This window comes from Fukomys damarensis, unplaced genomic scaffold, assembly GCF_012274545.1.
Source record: "Fukomys damarensis isolate Sample0158 unplaced genomic scaffold, DMR_v1.0_HiC HiC_scaffold_23, whole genome shotgun sequence".
Lineage (NCBI taxonomy): Eukaryota > Metazoa > Chordata > Mammalia > Rodentia > Bathyergidae > Fukomys > Fukomys damarensis.
The window spans coordinates 8570418-8581776 of record NW_022900935.1 but is presented as its reverse complement, the minus strand read 5'-3'; the positions used below and the strand labels follow the sequence as shown (position 1 = coordinate 8581776).

The 11359-nt window shown below is 38.8% G+C and overlaps 1 protein-coding gene across 2 annotated transcripts in view; it reads right to left on the bottom strand.

Annotated features, from left to right (window-relative positions):
- Window positions 1–11359, bottom strand: part of Nfyc (nuclear transcription factor Y subunit gamma) — a 65107-nt gene that overhangs the window by 53267 nt on the left and 481 nt on the right. Inside the window, exon 1 of one of the 2 annotated variants that reach the window (XM_033767290.1) lies at window positions 11201–11294. The exons of the other annotated variant lie outside the window; for it this stretch is intronic. The gene's annotated coding sequence lies outside the window, so the exon portion shown is untranslated. Of the gene's footprint in view, window positions 1–11200; window positions 11295–11359 lie in introns of those variants that run through there. 2 annotated transcript variants of the gene reach the window in all.

Genomic DNA, 11359 nt, shown 5'->3' with positions numbered 1-11359 from the left:
TTTTTTTTTTTTTTTTTTTTTTTTTTTTTGAGACAGGGTCTCACTATGTAGTTGAGACCAACCTGGAACTCATTATTTAGCTCACGCTGGTCTTGAACTCACAGTGATCCTCCTTCCTCAGGCTCCCTAGTGCTGGGATTATAGGCGTGCACCACCACACCCAGCATTGCTAATTAGCTTTTAATGTTACAGAGTTTTGATATCAGAGAAGACAAATGTTTTCTACCACATCTCAGGAGAGATATTAAGAGTATTTTTACTTGCCAGTGATGGGTGAAGATATCCTAGTGAAGTTCACCAGTGGTATTCACAGATGTGCTTACAGATGTAGAGACCGATGCTTAAGGATTTAAGAGAAAGTTCTCAATACGTAAAAATCCATTAATGTGTTTTTCTTTTGTTTCTTTTTGTAAAATATTCAAATAGAAACATCTCACCATTACTTGAAACGTTTAACAATCTCCTTAGAACTGCTTCCTACTATGAAAGCTAAATACCTTAGAACTCACAAAGTTGTTCTGCCAGGCAGATATCTTTACTATAAATTTCTGGCTTGACCTCACAGAACCCACCCTTGGCATATGCAGAGATTCGGTATGGCCTGTCCTATCACACTGCCATGTTACTTTTCTATATACTGTAGTCATTTGTCACAATGAAATGAAGTAATTTCTAATCACCAATTAGTGTCCGGGTTCATTATAAACCTACTTCTCTAATTCTCACTACAACTCCCTTTTATACATGAGAAAAAGGAAGGCTCTGAAAATGAAACAAAATGGCTCCTAACCATGCTAACTGCACACTCAGAGCTTACCTAGAGCTGTGTTTTTTCCACTGCACCACACTACTTACCAAGACATTAGCACTTCAGACACACTAAGGAAATTCTTAGGTTCCGCATATATTTCTATAGCATAGACCATTACTCAACTTTACTAATTTAAAAACTAGAAATCTAGCTAGAGGTGCTGCACCTACCTGGCAAGCACAAGGTCCTGAGTTCAATCCCCCATACCAAAAAAATTAAAATAAAATAAAAAATAAAAATAAAAAAACTAGAAATCTGACTGTTACATTTCATTTGTCCATCTGAGACCAAGCTAAGTATCTAACAAAACAGCACCCTTTAAATTACACAGATGCTATTAATAAATTATTAGTAATACTGAGCTAGTAATTAACCACATTTATAAAGACTTGAAAAAACTAAACCATTAACAACAATATATATTAAGATACTGTATTAAGGGAACATGAGGCAGTTTCATGCTGGCATCCAAAGAAGAGTTTAGTGATGCTAACAGGCTGTATTACGGGGCAGCTCCTGAAGCTAATGAGTTATAGATATAATTCTTTTCACAAAAGCTTAGATCATAGACTCTGAATAGCTATTTCCAGGCTGTGAAGAAAAGGCATACTAGAACCTCTCTTAACCCCACAACACTGAGGGCCAAGCCAGCTGCACAGAAGAAAAGAAGCTTGGGATGTGGGCAGAGAATATGTTCACAACTTCACTATTAATTACTGTCAGTATGGTAAAAGTGAACACATGAGCGTCAGAGCTATGTGCAAATTCTGCCTACCTACTGTATGACACCAGGCTAATCCCAAGCCTCAGTTTGTCCATATTATCACACATATAATTATCACTATCTATATTATGGAGCCACTGTAAGGATTAAACAAGCTAATATTTGTAAAACATATTGTACTGTGCCTGAATAAGCATTGAAAAAACGAAGTGATAAACGTCATCCGATCCTGCCTCACTCTACAGAGAAGGTAAGGAGTAGAGAGACAAGACCTGTGTAAGACTCTATAGCTACTTCAAGAGAATGTGTCTTCTATCCCTACTGTACCCTGAAAAACTGCAGCAAGCAATTCCTTAGCAATAAAGGGCCATATGGGAAGATGCATTCCCAGCTGCTACTAAAAATCTCCAGTTTTTATGCAGGAAATCCATGCCTTTCACCACCAATCTAGGCTGAGGTCTGTTTATTGTTCCAAAAGTCTGCCCTTCAACTCTGCTTTTGATGTACCAGATTAAACCAATCATATCCCTCGATACTCTATGAAGTCCTTCGGCATAGTTTTTATTAGTTCTTGGCAGTGTACAAGAAATAAACTTCAACTCCTATTTCTTGTCAACAGTCACCTCTGTAGAACTCAAGCCACAGTGGGAAGAGAACTCAAATTGTCCTTGGATCTCCTTTTGGCAGCCGGACCCACACAATGCAGCTTTCTCTATTCTGTCATTACTGTGGACTAAGAGCCTCATGGAATCTCTGAAACTGCAATTCCCATTCTTCCCTGACCCTGGATCTCAGACCAGACAATTGGACTTTCTCACACTAAAAACATGCAGATCACTGTGAAAGAAAAATCAACAACTTCAAGCTTCAGTGCTATTAAAGAAAGGAGAGTACTGGTGATCAGTAGCTACCTACTTACTAAGTGCGTGATCCTGGCCTATTACTTAAATCATCTCTGAGCTCATTTCTTCATGTGCAAAATAGAAAAAAGTAACCCAATTCACAGGACTACTGTATTGAGAAAGGAAAAGCATTCAGCATATTATTAGAAAGTGGTAACTGTTCAAATCATGTCTATTTAATTCTAACACATATTATAATTACTTTTGAATACATCTCCATTACCTGAAAAGGACTTTCGAACATAACAACTGTCTTTTCTTCTTCCTCCTTCCTTTCTCCCTCCCTTGACTTCTCCCTTCCTTCCTTCCTTGGTGGTACTGTGAAATGAACGCAGGGACTTGTACGTGCCAAGCAGCTGCTCTACACTGACTTTAGTCCCCAGAACTTTTTTAAAATTATTATTAAGACAGGGTCTTATGAAATTCTCTAGGCTGGCTCTGAACTTGTGATTTCCCTGCTTTGGCCTCCTCAATAAGTGGTTGTAATTACAAGAGGATGCCAGAGCGCCCAGCAGCAACTGTGATCTTTCTTACATTCACATATATATCCCTAGTGCTGAGCACAAAGATAAAGTCCAAACCCAGCCTTAATCACAATAGTGAGCAATGGGATTTATGAAAATGAGAGTAAACATCCTTTTTAAAAGAGCAGAGCAACCACTACCAATTCCAACGAAAAGGCCCAAGTAGGAACATTGGTCTACAGCAGTAAGAGCTTCAGATTCTTTAAAATAGGCAACAGCCAGAATGTTTCAATGTCAAATCTTTCCATTTCAAATTTTGATTCAAAAATTTGTTTTAATTATAAATAAACCCCAAGAAAACTAAGGGCTGCCAGAATGTACCTTCTAACCCCTACTTTGCACCTGACTTGGTCCTAAATAACTGTAAGTTATTTCCCAGATCAAATCCATCTCAAGGTTTAAAAAGAAAAAGTATCAATACATTTTCGAAAGATTCTGACAGAAGATCTGAAGAAAGCCCCCAAAGAAAAACCAGATATACATTGAGCAATGAAGATTATTGGAATAATGCAATATAGAGCTGGGTGTGGTGGCGCACGCCTATAGTCCCAGCACTCAGAGTTCAAGGTGAGACCGAGCTACACAGCAAGTTCAGGCCAGCCTGGATTATACAGCATGACCTCATCTCAAAAACAACAAAACAAACAAAAATTATATTATCCAAACATAAATTAAGACTAATGGACAGAAAATTATTCTAGAGGGACCTACTTCAGCTCTCAGAGCTGTCCAAAGTGGCAACAGCTGACTCAAAAGCTATGAATGGGGTTGCTAGGCACAGGCTGCTTCAACCTGTACTCGACTGTGTATGTAAAGGCAGAAGGGAAAGAGCAGCCACGTGGAATACCAGGAAAAAAGGCCCAGTCTCTGCAGCTCCAGGAATCTAGTTCTAATCCTTCCTCACCACTGTTCAGCTGAGTAACAACCTGCTGCAGCCAAACTTCTAGACTGGGAAATATTTCACAAAGCTATAAGGATTATTGGGGTACTTTCATTATTCAATAAATACTGACAGGCACAGGCACTGCACTAAGCTCTGGTTCATAAATGACACGCTTCCTGTCCTCAAGGAGATGAAGGTCTATAGGAAAGAAATACAATCAATGTTGAATCATGACAAGGGGAAATATATGATACAGAAGGACCCAGAGCCTATATAAATTTAAATAAAAATTCCTGGGGAGATTTAAAATCTGAAGAAGCCTAAGACAAAGCAAGCTACCCGTGCCACACATTAAATTACTGGAAAAGATGTAATTTGGGTATGGCAGCAGTCAAAAGGCTAGAAGCAAAGTTAGAAAAATAACAGGGTTAGCCAGGCATAGTGGCATATGCCTGAAATCCCAACACTTTGGAAAACTGAGGCAGGAAAATCTCAAATTCAAGCCCAGCCTGTCTCAAAATTTAAAAAAATTAAAAAGGGCTAGAGATGCAACTTAGTGCAAAAGCCTTGGGGGCAGGGGAAGAACAGCGAAAACAGGATACTAGAATAACCTAATTACTAGAAAATAGGGTAATGGAAATGTTGAAAAGCAGATGAATGGGAAATTTAAGATTAAAAAACGAAAATCAAGCCAGCATGGTGGTATACTGCTGTAATTTCAGCACTTGGGAGGCTGAAGCAGGAGGAATGATACAAGTTCAAGGCCAGCCTGGAGTACAGTGAGACTGTCTCCCCACCAAAAAAAAAAAGAAATAAATAAAAATGACCCACTGCATAACACATGTAGAATAACATTATGATGATGATGATGATAACTGGAAATTAGACTGTATGACCTTTGAAGTCATGTTCATCCCCCAAAGTCTATATCTTTTAAGATATATCTTGCCAGAGCTTGGCATGGTGGCACATGCCTGTAATCCCAGTACTCGGGAGGCTGAGGCAGGAGGATCGCTGCGAGTTCAAGACCAGCCCGGGCTACACAGTGAGTTCCAGAGCAGTTTGAACTACACAGTGAGATAAAAAAAAAAAAAAAAAAAAAAAAAAAAAAAAAAAAAGACATATTTTGCTAGGAAAATCCTTTCCCACTAGTGGCCAAGATATTCTATACAAAATCATTCATTTTTATTCACAAATTACACCACAACTGCCCAAATGGGCTCCACTACAGAGCAGTTAAAACATAAAATGTTTATTTGATGTTCTCACAAACCAGGTTCCATGGTCAAGTAAGTCTGAGTAACACTAAGTATCTTTTTTGAAGGGTGCTCAAGGTATACAAGCACAAAGGCTCTGAATAATTCTACAACAAAGAAATGCACTTCACTTCAGCCATTATTCTATTTCAAGTTTTAGAGAAGTGAAAAACAGAGTATAGGCAACTTTATTCTGAAAACCTTCCAAAATGATTAGATTTTTACACAAATTGTGGAGTTTTCCTTTTTCAACTTAATACTATGAAAATGACATTAAATACCACCATACATAATAGTAATCCTCCAGCTCCTGAACTGTCAACCATGCATGGTCTGCTTCCTGAACACTGTCATTTGATGAGCAAATTCTATGTTAAAAATAAACTTTAAGACAGTTGAAAATGACAAAGACTTCAACTTTATATGGCATATACTTTATTATCCCTTTTTCTTTTCTCCTTTTGTCACGCCAGCAGAGGGGATATGTATTCTTAACACATAAGACCATCAGAAAATTTGCAGCTTCTGAAAATAGGGACGACGGTAACCAGATATGATGAAAACCTTCGGTAACTTAGATTTAAGCCAATGACATGACTCAAGATAGTCTATACTCTAAAATGATTTTCCTGTGAGTCTTCTCATTCCTCCTCTTACTGAAGCACTGCTTAAAATCACTATTTATGGATCATACCCGTGAATGTATTTAAGAATACAGCAATCCTTGAGTCCTATTTATAAGAGCATACTGTCAGCTTTAAATGGAGTGCTCATTTAAATGGGACACTTTCTATACCTTAGACATGAAAATATGAACTTGTAATTTAAATGTTTTAGAAATATTCAAACGCAAAGGTTAGACACTAGTTCATTTCTCTACAATGGATTTGAAGTGTATCCTCTAGAAAGTTCTCACTATACTAAGATACAATGAATTTAGAATACAGCTGCAAATTGGGAAACACCAAAATTAAAAATACAACACCCACACTGAAAATGATTTTAATAATCACCTCTTTTGAAAAAATATACAGTTTTCACTTTATCAGAATCACTACCACTGAGCATGTGAGGACTGTAAGGGGCAATTATAAGACAATGTTTCACTGAAACAAGTGGTCTTACTACTTGTGTATTCAAATGTTTTAGACTTACCTCAGACTGGCCCGCCGAAAACCAGCTCCTAAACCACAATAGCACAGATAAATTAGGTTTTTATTTTTCTTTCTTTTGAGATAGAGTCTTGTTATATATATAGTCCAGGCTGGCCCTGAACTCACTATGTAACCTAAGCTGTCCTTGAATTCCATATTCTCCTGCTTCAGCCTCCCAAGTACTCAAACTACAAATGTATGCCAATAAGTAGTTGCTCCCTCATATGAAAATCTCACTGTATTAACGGAGCAGATAATTACAAAAGGCCTCCTCATCAGGGCAGCTGTAACTGGCTATCAGAGCAGGCCTAATGCTGTTCCAAAATGGAAATGATGTGTACTCTCACTTATTCACTAACACTCAGCAATAGGCATCTACTATATGTTACTGTGTTCCTTTCTCTTAATTACCCTATAAGACAGGTGTTATTATTACCATTACTTTACAGTGGAAGAAAGTAAGCTCCGACAGGTTAAGAACCTTCTCCCAGCACACACAGAAGGTAAATATACCCCAAAGACAAAATTCTTTCCTAGGTCTGACTCTAAATTTACTTATATTGCACCTCCCAAAAGGCACTTTGTGGTCAAAGTTTTTGAAATCTATTTCCTCCTGCAATTAATCTACTGATTTATGTTGGGTGCTTTGGTTCTCTGCAGGAAAATACTAAAATGGCCTGTACCTTGTCATAATGAATGCATGAAAAAGTGAACAAAATAAAAAGAGACTATAAGACATGTAACTCCCAACCAGTGTTCTGAGAACAAGAAACAGAATGAAAAAGAACAACTTGCTGGCTAAGGAATGTTCTTCCCAGGTTGTATGCCTGAGGCTAGAATAAACCTCAAGGTCATCTGTGACCCTAACAGTATCTTCTGCCATTCTCCCTCTACTGCATAAAGTACAATATAAACTTGCCACTGAAAGTCATTTCTGCCACAAGTCAGTGCTTCAACAGAAGAGGTAATGCCATTCACTGGAGCCATTACTGGTCTCAGGATCCAGTGATCTTGGCTAGACTCGGCTCTGTCCTTGCTAAGCTAAGCGACTTTGCCCAGGTCTCTCTCACTCTTTAGAGCCTCAGCACAAAGGATATGCCTAAAAGAACTGGAGATCACATCCTGAACTAAATAGTGGTGATTTTTCTTTCCCCATAATATTCTATAGTGTCTAGATAATACAGTATTGAAGAATAAAGGCTCCAATGTCTATAATCCCAGACCAAATGCAAGCCCAGCTTAGGAAAGTTAGCAACTCAGCAAGACCCTGGTGGTTGGGGGGGTAGGGTCTGAGGATGTAGCTCAGTACAAAGATCTTGGGTTCAATCCTTAGTAACACTAACACACAACACACAACACACACACACACACACCAAGTTATAGATCTGTGTCTGAATCTGGATTCTACTAGCTGTGTGACCTTAAATTACTTTTTTCTTTCTCTTGAGACAGGTCTCACTGTTACCCAGCTGGTCTCAAATTCCTGAGTTCAAGAGACTTTCCCATTTCAATCTTTGGCGTAGCTGTAACTATAGGCAAATTATTTAATTCCTGTTTCCTCATACACAAAATGATTAAGGTAATAATATCTTCTGCACACCATGTGGAATAATACACTTATACCCTAGCTGGTACAATGTGACATAAGCACTTAAGTCGGGCGTGGTGGCACACACCTGTAATCCAGCACTACAGAGGCTGAAGCAGCAGGATCACAATGAGTTCAAGGGCTGCCTGGGCTATATATAGTGAGTTTGAGGCCAGTCTGAACTACATAGCAAGACTCTGTCTTAAAACAAACAATGTAAGGACTGGGGATTTAGCTCAGCGGTTCCACTGCCTGCTTTGCAAGCTCAAGGTCCCAAGTTCAATCTCCAGTACCAAAAAAAAAAAAAAAAAAAAAAAAAAAAAAAAGTAAGCACTCAATAAAAGGTAACTATGAAATCCCTGAGTTTGATACACAGATTCTTGAGATGTCAATTTCAAAATTACCTCAAAAAAGACACATAGCCACAGTCCCTCCTTTAACATTTATCTGCAATAAAACAAGGATATAGTTGGGCATAATGGCATGCACCTGCAATCCAACACTTGGGAAGCTGAGGCAGAAGAAACTAAAATCAAAACAAAACAAAACATGAGGCCCACGAGGTCACTGTGCCAGAAAGATGAACTGCTCAAACAACACCAGCCTATACCTCCCTATGTCTTAAAGATAAACTAAAAGCAACATCTGCCTGTACCTCCCTACCCCTGTGCTGAGTTCTGTTTCTATAAAATTCTACTTGCTTCCCCACTCTCTGTAAGTTCCAGATTTATAGGGTGATCAAAAAAAAAAAAAGATTTATAGGTTGATCAATGCCAGACGTTACCAAGACCCAGCAAACTGCCATGTGTATAAGGGATTAATTTGGGATGCAAGTGGTCACTGGTAGTAAGGAGCAGGCTACCCAGGAAATGTATGCTTAATACAAGATACATGTAATACTTATTTTTGGAGCTTTGCCTAGACTTAGTAAGAGAAACAAAGTTATAGAGGCCATAATACTATTCATATATATGATTAACAACTAAGCCAAATGAGGCTGAGCTGACCAAAGGACAAAATTCACAACACGTTCTATTTTCACTTATAGCTCTATTTTACTTATAGCCTGTTTCTTTCACACGGCAATGTTATTGTAAATAGAAGATTGGTAGCAGGGAGTTCTTCTTTTAATTACATCAAAAGAAAAAAATTAAGACTTCCAATTCACTGTTCTCCCCTCAAAACCCAACAAGATTTCATGCAAAACTGGAATCAGAAATATTCTGTCATACTCAGTTTTAATTTTACATTGTTCAGGACAAACATATTCTAGACCCCTGTATCCCAGTTTGAAGAAGGCATAAGGCCTTTGAATAAGTCTGGATGTTTGAAGACTTCCTAAGGAATGAATGATGGTTGAAAATCTCAATAGCAAGCTATTTACACCATGCAGGTGATAGCTCTTCACTGCTTGGAATAAATTACTCCCATGTACATAAAGACTATGTCAGCAATATTTGAAAGCCTGATTTGAAAGAATGCAGATTTTTCAAGTTTTTGTAAATATTTTCCCCCATTATCTTGGTTCAGGAAAAATTCAGCAACATTTTATTTTTTTGAGACAGGGTCTTGCCATGTAGCTTAGGTTGGCCTTGAACTCACTATGTAGCCCAGCCTAGCACTCAGGCTCCCAGTACTGTGATTACAGGTATGTCCCACCACACCTGGGTATCCAGCAATTTATTTTGTAAATCATTCCTTTCAAAACTAAAACCAAGCACTAGGCTTTAACTATCTAGTTGAAGAACCCATATTCCACATGGCTACAGTTCTGTGGCCTGAAACTGTGAAAGAATTAAAGTGTTTTTTTGTTGTTTTGTTTTGTTTTTGGTACTGGGAATGGAACTCAATACCGTGTACTTGCAAGGCAGGCGAGGTGCCACCGCTAAATCCCCAGCCCAACAAATTCTTATATATTCCCCCATTTAATACACTCAACACTCAGAAATCTAAGATGATCCATTTGGAAATATAAAAACTACCTGGGATCTTGACTAATCGGGTTTATATTCATAGTACGACGTAGCAGATAAACAGGTTTTGTTCGTCACTGGGTGAGCTGAGTTTGAATTCCTGTTTAAGTCCTTACTGAGTGACATCCAGACAAGCTACTTAATCTCCCAGATTTTCAATTCCTGAGCAATATGGGGATGATAATGCCAATCTAATAGGAGTGTGGTATTAAATGTGCTCCAAAATATCACATCACCATTTTCTTTTATTGGCTCCTTAACTCTAAAAAATGTAGTCGCATCTATATAAAATTGACCAAATTTGAAGCAGAAGTGTAATATCTACCTAATGCTAAAAATTTTAGGACCAATAAATAAACAAATAATTTCAGGACCACTTAAAGACATGGAAAAACAAAGTACGAAACCACACAAGTTTAACGTAAATATTTCCATGGCCACACTTTGCAGAGAGCAAATGTAAAGCAATCCAAGTTACTACAGTTCAGTGGAAAAGAAATGTATCTGAGCTGACTCTAACAACTTCAGACTAGGAAAAAATATTTTTTAAATACAAACCAGAAAGTGCTTAAAAGTAGCTACTTAAGATCCAAGAAGATATGAGTTGGTTTATTTTCATTTGGAGCTGTTTTTTAAAAAATTAAAAGTGCTCATGGGGATGGTTGTTTTTTAGGCATATAGAAAAGGAAATAAATGAGCCAAGATTCAGAATCTCTGGTTGGCTGTCTTCCTCTTTACAGGAAACTCAGCAGTATCCCTTCAATGAATGAATCACTGCCAAGTACCTAAATATAACTGGAATCCCAACCCCAACCTGTATCCTTTTTAGGGCAGGAGATTTTGATTTAAAACTAGCAGCACAGTCCTAAGACCCAATAATCTGTAACTTCTCTTATACTTCCCCAGCCTGAAAATGTTCCCCAAAATGCTTTCAGTATCAGGCTTTTTCACTTACAAGATCTGCTACTGTTACTGCTTTATGCTGTGCAGTTACTAAGGCCCGGCCCACCTATCCAATGGGATCGCTCTTTTTTCCTGCTCTCACATCACATCCCTGTCCTGTAACTGGACTCCCAGGGCTCCACTAAAACCTCAGTGCTTCTAAATCTTTGATCTGATTCTACCGCTTGAGCCCTGATGCTCCTTCTTCCTTCTACACCATGCATTCAGATCACGGACTTCAGGGTCACATTCCCAATCTAACAATCCTGTATCTCGAAGACCCTCGGCCAGCAACTTGGCTTTTCATGTTTCCACGCCTATAACTCCAGGGGCTTGCACACCCCATCCTCGGCCCGCCCGGGCGGAATTAGGACTGCCCCCTATTCCTAATCATACCCCATACTACATACTACATACTCTCCAAGTGCCTGCCAAGTACTCACCCTCTCTTCCACCTTAAGGCCTCTAGGGGGCTCCCCCCACAAATTACTCGCCACACCAGCGCCAAAGGGGTAACCCTCCCCGCCGTCTGAGCCCAGGACACGCGCATCCCCGAAGCCTCCGATCCCTTCATCACCCCCGCAGGCCAGCGCGACCAATAA